The sequence below is a fragment of the Mesoplodon bidens genome (genome assembly GCF_964165515.1).
Source record: "Mesoplodon bidens genome assembly, chromosome: 5".
Classification (NCBI taxonomy): domain Eukaryota; kingdom Metazoa; phylum Chordata; class Mammalia; order Artiodactyla; family Ziphiidae; genus Mesoplodon; species Mesoplodon bidens.
In genome coordinates, this window is record NC_138161.1 from 122,360,514 (window position 1) to 122,377,192 (window position 16,679).

Genomic DNA, 16,679 nt, shown 5'->3' on the forward strand with positions numbered 1-16,679 from the left:
AAACAAAAGCTGCAGTGACTGTTTAGAACAACTATTGCTGAAAAGCACAAGAGGAAGGAGAAAAAGCAGGAGAAGAGGAATCAGCTTCACCCTTAGGAAAATAGTCCCTATATGTGGCGCAGGGACGATGTTGATTGACAATTCTAAAATGAATGTTGAGCAGAAAAAATGGAAGGAAAGCTGTCAGTGAATCATTCCAGAGAAGAGAGCACTGAGCTGGGTTTTGAGCAATCTGAGTTGTAGCTTCATTTCCATCATTGATTGACTGATTGGCTTTGGGTAGATCAAGAGCCACTTGCTTTCACTGGAGCTCTACTGTTCACTAAGTGCTGTTACCAGAATCACTGTGATGAACTGCATTCTTCTTCAAACTACTTACTGTCCCTCCCTGCAGGCAAGCCCTTCCCTGGAGAGAAATCCTACTTTCTGCTCCTTTGAGGTTAGACTAAGTCTATGACTTCCAAGCAGATGTTTTAAGAGCCAGTATTTACTTCCTCATGATCTCTTTACCCATCTGTCAACCAGCAATGTCTCACATAGAGGCTGCTCTGTGAGCCTGGTCCCAGAATGACAAGCATCACCAAGGGAAGCCACACCTGACCTAGCTTGGACCTGTAGCATCAGCAAGAAATAAGCCTTGGTCACTGAATTTGGGGGTGATTTGTTACTAGGGCATAACAGCTTAAGCTGATTGATAAAATCAGACTGACATATTTAAGATTTAACTGAAACCCGTAGAACTTATGTTTTCCAGGCTTAAGAGGACCTAGCTGAATAAGGCAGTATTCTTTCCCCTTCCTGAACTCCCTGTGATTATAAATTTGGGGCCTTCAGTTCTTCAGCCACATATTGAAAAAGTTAGAATAAATAATCTCTAAAGTTCCTCCCCTTCTAACCTTCTATATTCTTCTGACTCCCTCCTTTCATAGACTTTTTTGAGTCTATGTGTTTCGTAAGGGTTGCTTAGGTGATATTTGCTGCTATGAGTAGTTATCTTAGATATATTCACTTAGATGAGATCTAAAATATTTGCATATTATAAAAATCCCACAACTATTATGGCAGAGTTCTAGGGCATATTGATTTACACTCCTTGATACTTTACTGTGTAAATATGTTACTCAGGTTTTTGTATATTTGCCTACAACCTTTCTGATTAAATTGCAAACTTCTTTGTAAGAAAAGTTTTTCTTTCTCTTTTACTTTGCTCCTTATCATGTCTCACCATGTTTTAATAGGTGCTAATGAACGTGCCTTTTTTTTTTTTCTTGCCACACCACGAGGCTTGTGGGATTTTAGTTCCCTGACCAGGGATCAAACCCAGGCCCTTGGCTGTGAGAGTGCTGAGTCCTCACCACTGGACTGCCAGGGAATTCCCTTAACCAATAAATCCTTCTTTTTTTAATTCAAAATGATGGAAACCAGATTTGACAATTAGATAAAGCGTTCATAGTAAAGATTTTAAAGATGGCAACAAGTTCTTTGATACTCCTCCCATCAAGAGATAAGAGTCTAACTTCCCTCCCACTGAATCTGGGCTAGCTTTAGTGGCTCACTTGTAACCACGACAATGCAGCAGAAGTAACACGTGTGACTTCTGAGGCTAAGTCAGAGAAAGTCATGCAGCGTCCATCTTGTTCCCTGGAGCATTTATTCATGGAGCCCTGGAGAGTAAGAAGTGCAAGTACTCTAGACCACCAGGCTATGAGGAAGCCCAAGCCACATGAAGAGGCCACATGGCACACACTCCAGGAGACAGACCCAGCAGAACCTGGTTTTCAGGCCATCTTAGCCCATGAGCTAGACATGTGATGGAAGAAGCCTCTGGATAATTTCAGCACCCAGCTATTAATGTCACCCCCAGTCATTTGAGTCTTCGTAGCAGAAGCCCCAGACTTCATGGAGTAGAGACAAGCAATTTTTGCTCTGCCCTATGTAAGTCCCTGAAACACCTTTAAAAATCCACACACATAATAAAATGGCTGTGGTTTTATGTTACTAAAATGCTGGCTGGTTTGTTACGCAGCAAGAGAGAACTGGAACATAGAGGGCCTGCAAAAGTCAGCCCGAGCCACCGTGTCAGCCCAGACAAGTGTCACACAAAGAAATGTGTGCAACCACACACTTTCCTGCTTTGTTTGTTTTTATTAAGGTGTAGCAACACACTGGGGTAAGCACCTCTCCAGTAAGAGCAATCTGGAAGACAGGAGTATTAAAACATCAGGCAGAGATACAATCGACTTATTACCAAGCAATTGCAACCTGAAAAGAGTCGGCACTGACAGCGTCTCAGAACCTATTACTTTACTGTGCAATTGCAACACAACAACAGCACCAGTCAGAGATGTCATCACAAAGACAAGTGAAATCAATACTGACTCCAAAATACATTACAGCCCACTTTTAAATAAATATGTAAAAATCTGCTCATGTTGATTCTAGCTCAGCAGGAGCTAACTGCTGTAACGATTTTTACATACAAAGCCCAGAGAAAAGAACATGGAGGAAGCACCCGACACGTGCACAGCTTGGGGAGGAGAGATGGAAGATCCACTTAAATTCATTCCACAACACATCCTCCTTTACAGGCAACAGCAGATTTCACCTTACGGATCTCGAAGGCTCTACTCTGGGAGAGAAAAACCCACATGTTCAAACTATAACAGCTAGAAAGTTATTTTAAAAAAAAAAAAAGCCAGTGTTCTTTAATGTCCATTCAGTTGCCTAAGAAGTCTGCTGTTAGGGAGCAATAAAAAGTGTTAAGTTCTTTTGGGTTGTTTTGTTTGGGTTTGTTTGTGTGTTTGGTTGGTTGGTTGGTTTTGGAGCCAGGTACCATATAAGTTTATATGCACTTAACATAGGCTTCATGACATTTCTGTACAGGGTACTATTCTAAGCACTGAAAGATATGAAAGGCATAATCCTTGCCCTCCAAGGGCTTACATGTCAGTAAGGAAGTTATAGGTGTACCTAAAAGTTAACTACTGTGCAATAGCCAAGACACGGAAACAATCTAAATGTCCATGGACAGATGAATGGATAAAGAAGATATGGTACATATATATAGTGTAAAACTACTAAGCCATAAAAAAGAATATATGCCATTTGCAGCAACATGGATGCAACTAGATATTATCATATTAAGTGAAGTAAGTCAGAAAGAGAAAGATAAATACCATATGATATCATTTATATATGCAATCTGAAATATAACACAAATGAACCTACCTACAAAGCAGAAACAGACTCACAGACATAGAGAAGAGACTGGTGGTTGCCAAGGGGGAGGGGGTGGGGGAGGGCTGGAGTGGGAGTCTGGGATTAGCAGATGCAAGCTATTATATACAGGATGGATACACAACAAGGTCCTACTGTATAGCACAGGGAACTGTATTCAATATCCTATGATAAACAACAATGGAAAAAATATTTTTTAATGTATATATATATATATATGAAACTGAATCACTTTGCTGTATAGCAGAATTAACACAACATTGTAAATCAATTGTGCTTCAAAAAAAATTACAACTGAAAAAAAGCTAACTATTGTGCAAAGTTGAAGGTTCTAAGAACAGCAAACAAAAACAGTTTGGTATAGGCCTGTATCAGAAAGTTATCATTTACTTTGGACATTAAATAGTCCAAATCATATTTTAAATCCATGAATATAAATTCAACCCCACCTCCAATCCTTCTTTCCAAGATGGCAGACTCCTAGAAAAAGTAACCTTATATTACACGTTTTTAAAATCCCTCGCCAAGTCCCTTCAGGTATGCTGCTACACAGCAGTGCTCAGCAAATATGTATGGATTTAGTGAGTGCAGTGGATTAGGTGTAAGACCTACCACTGCAGGACAACCAGCTTAGTGTCCCGGGCTCTCTTTACCTCCTTCTGTGGTGTCCATGGCTCTTGTTCTCATCTTCCCACTTTTAAAAGCTGTCAGTGTGATTTTAATAAGACTTGAAGTGTTACCTTCAGAATTTTGTATTTTGAGCTTATCGTGAATTGTGCAATAAAAGATTTGGTTCCCTGGACAAGAAAATAGCCCTGCTCCATGTACTTGAAATGGATAGGTGAGCATGTATTTCACCTATGAATGACACAAGTCCTGGCTTCTTTACCCAACTTCCAGCTATAAAGTGGTCCCACAGTCATGCAGTCCACAGTCTACCAGCTCTGCAAGGGCCTCTAAAATGTTTGAGACCTGATGAAAGATTTATTGACTCTAAAATATGAAAAGAAGCCTGCAAAATTGAAGTGGAAACTGCTTAATTAAATACCTTCAAAGCGTAAAGTTATATCACCTAGATGATTGCACCTCAGCTTTTACATAATTGTACAAAACTTATATTTAGAGTGGGCTATGGGCACATTTTTACATATATTAGGAAAGGAGTGAACTGTCAGGATACAGAGGTGACTGTTCTTGGTCTCTAGCCTTCATTCCGCCCACCCCCTGCTTTTTTTCCTACAAGGCTCTGGTTTTGTTCAGATACCGAGTCTTTCCGCAAGCAGCTGTGTGCCTTGGGGAAAACTGACCCCAGTTCTAGAAATAAACTTTATGGTCTGATGGTGATATCACTCCCTTTGGCAGTGGTTGGTTCAGAAACTGGCATAGAGCTCAATTCTGACCAGTGAGATATGAAAAGAATTCTACTGAGGGAGGGGCGTTCTGGAGAAAGTTTCTTCTCTTCTAGAAGAAAGGCAGTCCCTTATGCCTGAAATTTCTCTGTCTGAACATGATGTCTGGAACTCCTCCAGCCATTCTGCTCAAACTTGAGGAAAAACCAACGCTGAGGAGGGCAGGATGAAGAGATAGAGAGGCCCTGGTCCTTGACAACAGGGTCAAGCTGTTGAATTCACTTATCCTACTAGAACTTCCTACCATGTGAGATAAAAATGCCTCCTCTGTTTAATCGAGCTTCACTCAGTGTTTCCTCACTGACTTCTAGGTACCCTGTCAGCCTAAGAGCCAATAGAAGACATCCCACCTCCCGCTTCTCTGTTATCATCTGCTTCAGGCATATTCAGAGGATGACAAAACACCTTTCTATCACTGGCAGTAAGTCACCCAGCACAAGGGTCACACTGCACCAGTTCCAAGTCAGTTAGTTTGAATAGAAGATATCCTTTCTCATATCAATGCAACACATTCACTCTTTTTTTTTTTTTTGGCTTAAGTACACTATCTTTTTTTTTTAGTTTCATTATATTCTTTTTTTATTGAAGTATAGATGGTTTACAATGTTGTGTTAGTTTCAGGTGTACAGCAAAGTGATTCAGTTATACATATATGTATGTATATATATATATCACAGTTACATATATCTAGATAGATAGGTAGATAGATAGTTTCTTTTTCAGAATCTTTTCCCTTATAGATTATTACAAGACATTGAGTATAGTTCCCTGAGCTATAAATTAGGTCTTTGTTGGTTACCTGTTTTATATTTAGTAGTGTGTATCTGTTAATCCCAACCTCCTAATTTATCCCTCCCCCACCGCTTTCCCCTTCGGTAACCAGAAGTTTGTTTTCTCTGTCTGGCAACACATTCACTCTTGACAATGGCTAAATTCAGCCTTGTGTCTGGATTCAGTAAACTGTTGCCCAATGGCTATAATCTGGGACCTTTGGCAAGTCCCATGGACAAAAATCTCTCTACTAGATTTCCACCATTAAAACCAAGACAGTGGAAAAAACTAACCAAGTTATCGATTGCTCCTACCTAAGTAATCATTTGTGAGCCTACCTGGAATTGACCTACAGAACTATGTGATAGTAAATTGGGTGTTCTTGTAAGCCATTAAGTTTGTGATCATTTGTTACACAGCATTAGAAAAGAAATAGGGTGTCATATAAATCACACAAAAATTTTTTAAAACACACAAAACGTATAATATATGCTAGGGGTCAGCAAACCACAGCGCATGGACTCAGTCAAGCCCGTGATCTGTTTTTATACAGCCCACAAGTTAAGGATGGTTTTTTTATATTTTTACAGCTTTGTAAAAATTAAAAAAGAAGAATATAGGACATAGACTATACGTGGACCACAAAATCGAAAATGTTTACTGTCTGGCCCTTTACAGAGAAAAAGGGCTCCTGCAATACACTGTTTATTATACCTTTCTGTATAGGGACAAGTAGAGGTAATAGTTCAGGATCCACCCTGTGCTGTGTCTTTGCTGCATTCACCCTCTCTGATCCATTTCCCAATAGCCTCTTTGCCCTGGGAGGCTGGTCTGTATGGACCACAAGGTGCCTCTGGTTCCCGGCTGGGTGTGCAGACAAGCAGTTTGAGGGCAGGAGGAAGGTGAAACTGGGGTGTCCATTCACTCCTTCATCCAGAGCACTGTCTCAGGCAGGTACATCCTTCAACCAAAGGGCACAGTTCCTTTCAAGGCTGCTGCCCTGCACAGCTCTTTCCTCCAGAGTCCAAGACCTGCTCCCCCTTTTCCCCTTAGGTCTAGGGTGTCAGCACCCTAATATCCACGGTGATTTCCTACATTCTGCCCACACCTGTGTAAGCGTCTTTTCACTGCATGCTCCACACCTCACCCACCTCGAGTGTGGCCCCTGACTGATACACCCACTAACTTAAATGTCGTGGTTACCTCTGGGGTGAGCAAGGGAAAGGAATGAGAGATAAGAAGCAGAAACCTTCCATGTGATCTGTAGTGCTAGCTCTTTCATTCATAAAAGGACTTGAAGCAAATATAACAAACTCTTCATCATGCTGATTCTGGGTGGCAAAACAGACACAAATGTGTTTTTTTTTCTGGTATTTACTTATATTTTAATATCTTTACAGACATGGAAAACAAACTCATGGTTACCAAAGGGGAAAGTGGGGGGAGGGATAAATTAGGAGTTTGGGATTAACAGATACACATTACTATATATAAAATAGATAAACAAGGTCCTACTGTATAGCACAGGGAACTATATTCAATATCTTATAATAACCTACAATGGAAAAGAATCAAAAAAAGAATATATATATTGTATATCACTTTGCTGTACACTTGAAAGTAACACAGTATTGTAAATCAACTATACTTCAATAAAAAAAAAATTAAGCCACTTTACCAGCCACACTATTATTTTGGATTAAGACTATCAAAATCACCTATCTGAATTCAAATCACAGAGACTCCCTGATGGGCCCCAGTCTTGCCTGATGGACGGGTGTATCTCTTAACTAGTAACTTCTTCCTGACTCACTGCACCAAGATGCCCACTGCCCATGCTGCTCATCACCACCCAAGGCATGAAGCCATAGAGGCACCTCCGCCTGGGACTGACTCAGCACCACGACCATCAGCACTTCTCCCAGAAGAGCAGTTCCAGTGGCTCTCCTCCCCGGACCTCCCCAGCAGCTCTGTGTGCTGTCTGGGGAATGAAGTAATAAACCTTCCCTGCCAGTACTTATAAAATGTTCTGGCTTTATGGGACAGCATCTCCTGCTGCTTTGGGCACAAGTCCAGTTTAATCAAAGAATCTGGAAGGACAGCAAAGAGATAATTCGATAACCATCACACTAAGAACAGTGGAAAAGAAAAATTAGGTTTGTGGTGAAAAAAGATCTTCCTAAGTGAAGTCAGACAGAGAAAGACAAATATCATATGACATCACTTATATGTGGAATCTAATAAAAAATTATACAAATGAACTTACTTACAAAACAGAAACAGACTCACAGACCTAGAAAACAAACTTATGGTTACCAAAGGGGAAAGGGGAGGGGAAGTGATAAATCGGGATACCGGGATTAACATACACACACTACTATATATAAAATAGATAATCAACAAGGACCTACTGTATAGCACAGAGAACTGGACTCAATACTCTGTAATGACCCATATGGGAAAAGATTCTGAAAAAGAATGGATATGTGTATATGTATAACTGATTCACTTTGCTGTACACCTGAAACTAACACAACATTGCAGTTAGTTCAATAAATTATCAACTATAGTTCAATAAAAAAATTTTTTAAAAAAGAAAATTCAAAAAAAAAAGAAAAAAGCTCATCTTCAGAGCAAATGCAAAAAATAGGACTACTAGCTCGTATCTATCTAGATGAGGTTATAAACGTGAAATTCTTGAGTTACTCATAAAAGAAAGCTTTAAGCATATTAGAAGACACTCCCCTCCACACAAACACCCACAGAAGGATTTCCCATCCCTCTCCCAGTGCTATGAAATAGGTGATCATCACTACCAAGTCATATCTTACCTTGGATAATCTATCCCCCTCATCGGGATTCTGACTTTTAGGGAAGTGCCTTTTGTGAGTTGTGTATGCTCGGTGGTTCTATGTGTGCTTCGTTTTTTACCAGCTGTGGCAAGATTTTTTAATCTTTATACAAGAGAAAGCAAACCTGTGTAGGAACAATCTGTCAGGAATACTTACAGCCTGGCAGTTAACACTTCGCTCTCTCTCTCTCTCTGTCTCTCTCTCTGTCTGTCTCTGTCTCTCTCTCTCTCTGTCTGTCTCTGTCTCTCTCGCGCGCGATTTAATCAGCAAGGTGCTGCTGACAATGTGTAATAGAACACTGTAAAAACTACATGGTTTAACACCTCTGAGGGTGACAAATGAGACTCCGTAAAGGAAAGGGTACGGCAGTGAAATGAAAAACGATTATTATTTAGCATTATTAATCCTAAGCAGTATGCTAGGCTCTAAAGAACACAGCACTGACAGAAGAGGATTGCCTCTAAAGTTCCATGCTTTCCTAAAACAAACATGGAAGGGACTTTTACAACACTATCCCTATATAAGAATATGAAATAGAAATACCTTGACTCTATGGACAAAGGCAGAAAAGTACCAAAATAAAAGCCATAAGGACTTTTGAGACTTGTGTCCTTCGTCTATAATCTGCTTCTGTTTACAGCACAATCTTGGGCAGCTGGATCAGGGTCAGCCAGCTACAGCCTGTCGGGGTGCCACCTGTTTCTGTAAATAGAGTTTCGCTGGAACGCAGCCATACCCATTTGTTTACATATTGTCTGTGGCTGCTTTTGCACAACAGAGATGAGTACTTGTGACAGAGACCATATGGCCAGCAGAGCCAGAAATATTTACTATCTGGTCCTTTCCAGAAAAGGTTTCCTCACCCCTGATCTAGAGTGACCTGGAGAAAACCTGAACCAAATTTGTGATGGTCTCAATAGGTTTACTTACTAATGTACTTATTCATAGTTACTTATGCAAGGTAAAATTCAGTTTAAGTTATTGGTTTGTTAAGCATGGGGAAAATGTCTATGATTTGCATTGAAGAGGAATATACATACCATGGTGAAGGCTAACACATCACCCCTTGGGAGCAAAGGCACCCTGCCCTGATGGAACTATGGGAGATTCCCACAGGGAAAGCTAGTTTCCCTCACTACGTGTTTTGAAAAGGCCAAAGATCCAGACACTGAATGGAGTTGAAGATGAATGGATAATTAATAAAAGGAAGATTACACAAGAGTTCATTCTATGTAGGATAATAGTTCATGGCTTAATTTCTAGAACTGTTTTAGATAAGATTTGAAAACTATTTGCAGCATTAAGGTATTTATTGGTTTTATTTCAAAGCCTATGAGCTGTTGAAAAAAATCACTTGCAATCCTCTTCCTAATTCTGTGGTTATAGTGCATTGAACCACACACTCAACAGTGTGATAAAATCAAATGGTATTTGTTTATTCAGAGACCACAAATGGCTTTCTTGATATGAAAGTAAACATTGCTTGACAAGTTCTAGCCTGAAGGATTGATTTTTTAAGTCTTCTTGGAAGAACCACTTTTAGGGCTGCAAAAAATGTGGACATTGGCAAACGACTCTTTCATCTGAATAGACCAATAAACGTGTCTAAATTTCCCAGCTGCATGGAAAGAATGGAAATAGCAGTATTCCAGCACATAGATGGTGCTTCACATGGATGTTATATTTTGTTCAACAAGAATTGAATGCTCTGACTTAATCTTACCTGCTTAACACCCAAGATCTGTTTTAGATTTTTGGCAACTAACATGCTCTCCCATGGCAACTGCATAAAGACATCATACAGTTTGAAGAAGGAAAAAAATTCAAAACCTTTCAGACCCAATTACTTTATGAAACACTTTTACAAGTGTCTTTTTATTTTACAACAGTTTTAAAGAATCTATTTGAACAATTTATATCTTTCACCACCTGTACCTCTAAACAAAAACACTTTTTTTCACAAAGAACTATGAAGAAAACAACCAGGCTTATTCAGAGAACTGATAATGGATCTTCTTAAGCAGAATCAAAACTAGCACTGAGCAGATGAGTCAGGATTTGAGTTTTACCCTTGGCTGGGTTAACTAAGGAAATGAATGACCTTGACAAGTTACTTTCTGCTCTGGGTTTTGCTTTCCTCATCTGTAAAATCAGGTGATTTAAATCAACCTTCCAGAGTACTTTCAGCCCTAAATACAATGATGACTAAAGCTTGGCACTGATTGTAATTCTAAATAGTATTACTTCTAACCTTCTTCCAGCCTCATTCCTATGCATGAATGCCAGAGGGAAAAAATCACAGTAAAACCGAACATGAATTTGATTCTTCCCTTCTACCCTAGAAGGAGTCATCAAGACATTGCTGGGCCACAGAGAAAGTACAATTCTTTGCTCCTCTTCCAACACATCATACATGATTAGACACAAGTTCCTTCTCAGGTTATTGTAACTGTATTATTTAAAAGAGTGGACTTGAAGAATGATTTTTAAAAAGAAGAATTTAGGACCACTTAGAGTCTTATGCGTCAACACACTGGCATAATGTAGAAATAATCTTTCCGAAAGCTTGCTGCCCAGACAGCTCTATAACCTGTCCTAGAAATAGGGTGTGGTGTCACTAGAACTTTCAGATTTTGCTGATGGAAGGAAAATATGGTCCTGCTTTGGAGAGCTGTTTGGCTGTTCCTTTTAAACAAACACATAACCATCCTATGACTCAGAGAGAATATGGCTATTAGAATCATGATATTTTACAAAAACGTAGTACAATAGTAAGCCCTTCAAGTGAAAAGCCTATCATAAGGGTTCTGAAATTTTGGGGGAATTAATATGAAGTATCAAATGATGATGGCATCACAAACTTAAATATGTTCTTTGAAAAAGAATGCAGTAAGCAGACAATCTTTTAGAACAATAATTAGAAAGAATTAAGAGTGTGAGAAAATGGACTTATAGACTACAGTTTTTGAATGACCAGGTTGGGAAGTTTAGTGAGGGTGGCTTAAAACATTCAACATTTCCTCATATCAGTGAGGACTAGCCAAGCAAAGAGAAAACAATTAAGCAGACTATCTTTTATATTATGAAAGACCCTCCAGGAGGTAAGGGGTCCCAGAGAGGAGCTGATGGTATAAGAAATAATTAAAAGCAACCAAGCACAAACTGCATAATTGCTAGTTTCTAGGAGTTTTTTTTTTTTTTACTTTACCTCAAAGCATTAAAGGAAACAAAGAAAAGAGTGATATCCCCAAGGAATAATTCCCTACTTTTCAGTCATCTTATGCAAAATAATAAATCCAGAGAGAGAGAAGCTTCAGTAAAGAATAGGGTGTTGTTTGACAATTTCTCAGACCCACCAATGACAGCAATAGCACGTGAAAAAATCAGATGACATTCAAATATTCCAAGCCCAAGGTCACAATGTTACATGAAACAAACTCCAAACTCTTTACCTAGCCTACAAAGCCCATCACAACCTGGCTTCACTTCTTGGCCTCACCCTTGTGCTAGGGTGAGGCCAAGAAGTGGCCTCCTCACCCACTGTGTTCCACCATGTCCCTAGGACTCCTTCCCCTTGGTGCAGCCTCCAGCTGGTTGCACCAGCCTTGCCCTATGCCTTGCAGTGCCCTTTCGCCCATCCGGCGTGATGGTTTTGTCTTCCAGCTCTCAGCTGAAAGGTTTTCTCCTTGGATTGTTCCTCTGTGATCACCCAGCCTAAGGAAGCCCTCGATCCACATAAGGGGAAGTCTTAACATATTTGTTATTTTTTAAATTGTTTGTTTGTTTTTATGCTGTTTTTCTGCGTTTGGAGTTTTTTGCATACTTTTTCTCTATAACAACTAGAATTTAAGCTCCATGAAAACTAGTAACTTATCTGTTTTGTGCCTGACACTGTTAAAGAAAACCTTATTCTGACATTTGTTAGAACAGTAAGGAAGACTTGTTTTTCGAGACTACTGCAATATGGGTCTTGCAATAGAGAGAGACGGAGCTCAAATCCAAATATAGCAAAGACTGCTGGGGATTTACAGCCAGTGAGCATGTAGAAGGTCGGGGATAGAAGATGAAAAATTACCAAGAGGAGACATCAAGGTTGGGGGATCTTGCTAAACTGACTTAATAGGATTCTTACTGAAGGCAGGCCAGGGTGGTCAGCTATCAAGGGTATGGGGGTTGACTTGGCAGGAGTCTTTGCTAAGATTTGGTCGAGCAGACCACAGACAGAATGGGGACCAAGGTTGAGGCCTAGTCAAGGAGAGGGTTGGAAGAGACTAATTAAAGTTTGGTCAAGGAGAGAGTTGTTGCCAACACATAGTAGGCTCTCAAAAATTATCAGCTGGTGACAAAGCAAGAGAGTGGCATGGACATATATACACTACCAAACGTAAAATAGATAGCTAGTGGGAAGCAGCCACATAGCACAGGGAGATCAGCTCAGTGCTTTGTGACCACCTAGAGGGGTGGGATAGGGAGGGTGGGAGGGAGGGAGATGCAAGAGGGAGGAGATATGGAGATATATGTATATGTATAACTGATTCACTTTGTTATACAGCAGAAACTAAGACACCATTGTAAAGCAATTATACTCCAATAAAGATGTAAAAAAAAATTATCAGCTGAAGGAATGAACAAATTCTCTTCCTCAAAAAGATTTAATGGCTTTACTTTTCCATTTCACCTTACTACCATAAACACTGGTAATAATAGGGGAAAAAAGGAAAGAAAACCAAAGAAGAAACTCTCTTCTCCCTTGCAAAGTGAAAAGAATAAATCTTCACAATTAAGGGTACATTTTGTTCATTTATTTGTCCCTCAGATATTTATTGAGAGCTCACTGTAATGCACTGGTTACTCTTCCAGACCTGGACAGACGAATCCAAAGGACACATCCTGACTTCGAGTTCATTTTCACTGTCTGCTGAGTGATAAATACATGAATAGAGTCAGGTAAAGGAGTAGCTGAGATGGGTGAAGGACAGCAAGGACCCCTCTTGGCAATGAGGCTGACAGAAGATAGAGTCCGGAGGAGAAAAGTGTGATGAGAACTTCACAAATGAAATACCTTGTAATATGCCTTCTGCCAGAAACCCTGCCTATCTTCCACAAAATTCCAAACCCCAGGATAGGCCTGGCATGATTCTATTTCCTGTGGAAGTCAGCAAAAAGGCCAGGTGGGGCCAAAAGTTTGTGCAGGGCTTAGACTCAGCCAGGCAGACAAAAGGACAGCTGTCCTTCCAGGTTATGTTAATAAACTGGAAATGCATGACTCTAAGAAAAGCATCTAGTTCATCTGCACCAGGACTGATGTCAAAGGGAAAAAAATGGCATAGATGCTCAAGAGGACGTCATTATTATTTCCCTGAACTCAGAGGGGTAAGGAAGGAATGTGGCCCCATATGAGCTCGCTGCTGCCCCCAAAGGTGGATGTGCATTTCAATCTCAGTGGCTCTCACGAAAGGACAGGCCAACAGAGGAGAGAGCAGCTGATATGCGGCTCTTCTGAGCATGCTCCCAGCATCACCTGCACCCTCAGCGGTATGGAAGGTTAACTACCAAGCTGAAAATAATGTCTGATAATACCTGGGTATTTTAAATTTTTAATCTAACCAAGATCTGAGGCTATAATTATATTTCCCAATGAATAGGAAAAATTGATTTTCCCATCTTAAAATTTTAATCTCAGGAGTATCATAAGCTAAAGCTAACTAGGTGATCCCAAACAGTAAAAGCAAATATGTTGGTAAAGAGAAGACTAGACCAATGTAAGAGACATGATATATGGTGGCAATGATTTCCAACACGTTTATTAAAAAATTGTGCTAATTGGAAGCTTTGCTTCTTCCATGTGAAAGCAACTAATAAAAAGCTGATGACAACAGAATCAGGCACCAGAACCCCACAAGGAAATTACAGATGGAATAGATAGCTCTGGGTGCATGCAAGACTTTTAAATCTAAATTGAATCTTTATTTTAGAAATCAATTTATGTGGGTAGACTCTTTGCCCAAGGGTATTTGTTTGTTATTTTATGAATGTTTCAAGCTAGCAGATTTTTCCAGGGGTTATAAATGCCTCTGACTAAATAAAATATGAGGATAGATTTTTGCAATAAATATGTCTCTGACATTATCTATTTATTTGTCCATGGAAGTGTGTAGAGTTTATCTAAAACAATTATTTAACTATCATACTCTTTATTTTATGAAATAAAGTTGTCTCTAAATGACCTATTTCCCCCTATGCCCTCCAAAGGAGCTAAAATAGTAAGACTTTATCCCAGACACTATGAGGTCAGTCTGACCACCCCCCTTTCCAAATAAGATAAAGGCTACTCAGATTTATTTAATCTCTATTACTCATAGCAAAATATTACATAATTTATTTTAAAGAGCAAGATAGACATTTCTCTCTAAAGCTTTACCAATTGCTCCTTTTTAAACCACACTTCCATATCCTGGAGGGAAAATGGGGCCATAATTCATGCAGAATCAGCTCTAGATAAAGGCTGATGGGAGTGGGGTGGGGGGCAGTTATGGGGGAGTGAGGACTGGGGAACGAGGAAGTTGCTCCCGGAGTCAGACAGAACCAGAGCAGGGGAACGGCCCAGCCTGGCTTGGGCACTGAAGCTGATGGTCAGCAGTCCACACTGAGGATTGCTTAAGAAGAGTGTGAATTTTTTTTAACAACTTTATTGGAGTATAACTGCTTTACAATGTTGTGTTAGTTTCTGCTTTATAACAAAGTGAATCAGCTATACATATACATATATCCCCGTATCCCCCTCCCTCTTGCGTCTCCCTCCCTCCCACCCTCCCTATCCCACTCCTCTAGGGGGTCACAAAGCACCAAGCTGATCTCCCTGTGCTATGCGGCTGCTTCCCACTAGCTTTCTATTTTACGTTTGGTAGCTAGTGTATATATGTCCATGCCGCTCTCTCACTTCGTCCAAAGAGCGTGAATTTGATGCAGTTGGTGTGGATACCCAAGGAGCCTACTTAACACTTTCACATCTCAGTGGCTCAGGAATGTCAACAGATGACAGTCTTATGAAACTCTGTGGTCCATCTTGTTTGGAAACAGATTCCAGCTAACAGCAGGGAGTATGGAGGTCCACCACTCAGCAAAAATAGATTTGTCAATGAGATTTAGGGCAAGATTAAGTCCCAATAAGTTTCTGTTAGGAACCAAGGAAGAAGCACATTCCTATTGGCTAGACAAGGTTAAAGTAGAGAAACTTGGGAATATGGGAATTTGAGCGAACATAAGCTACACAACCTTTCAACTGTATGTAGCCACTAGTGAGGACGGGTTCCTAACTCTAGTCCTGCCTTTGATCAAATTAACCCTCCAAATTGTACAGGATTATTCAATTGTGCTGCCTTTTGGATTCCCTGAGATGGTGCAACAGGTAGACTTCACAAGATAACATGAGACAAACTCAAGTATCTGAAGGACAAATAATATGGAAATCTCCAGTGCAATAGCTACACTAAACAATAAGGTAATGATAAGAAGATGATTTTTTTTTTTTTACTGTACAGATTTTTTTACTATACAAATCAGAGATTTGGAGTGATGCAGTGTATTAGTCCCTCTCCTCTCATATGTCAAGGTTTAGAAATAGCCTTCAAGGCCCTGTTTCTCTTGATCATTGAGTTTCATATTGAAGGTTCTCTTTTCCAGTAAAAACTTCTGCTGTGCTTGAGAATTTCTTAATTACCTTTTTAAGTTTTCTGCTATCATGGCAGAATAATCCAGAAACTAATTATGGAGCTAATAAAAAGAATGGAATACTTTGTTTGTTTTCACAAAAACATGCAAAATGCAAAGTTGTAAACACAGATGTAAATGATTTGCTCCACATTTGTCTCAACAAATTAAAATGCCATCTTCCCTCTATGAAGAAAATGTAGGACTTTCCTGGTGGTGCAGTAGTTAAGAATCCTCCGGCAAATGCAGGGGACATGGGTTCGATCCCTGGTCTGGGAAGATCCCACATGCCACGGAGCAACGAAACCCGTGTGCCACAACTACTGAGCCTGCGCTCTAGAGCCCTCGAGCCACAACTACTGAGCCCGCATGCCACAACTACTGAAGCCCACAAGCCTAGAGCCCTTGCTCCACAACAAGAGAAGCCACCACAATGAGAAGCCCACGCACCACAGCCAAGAGCAGCCCCGGCTCACCACAACTAGAGAAAGCCCGTGCACAGCAACAAAAACCCAACGCAGCCATAAATAAATAAATAAATAAATAAATAAAAATTTAAAAAGGAAAGAAAATGTAGATAGTAAAAATAGAGCACAACAAAGTAAAGCAATAAGACCAGAGATGGAATTTCAATCCAAAATCACTATGGGATTAATTAGATGCTAAAATCTGACAAATCTAAGTAATTTCCAAAAATTGT

The 16,679-nt window shown here is 39.9% G+C and overlaps 1 long non-coding RNA gene across 1 annotated transcript in view; it reads right to left on the reverse strand.

Annotated features, from left to right (window-relative positions):
• The window catches only part of LOC308617285, a 29,886-nt gene that overhangs the window by 1,407 nt on the left and 11,800 nt on the right, over window positions 1-16,679 (reverse strand). The window lies entirely within an intron of this gene.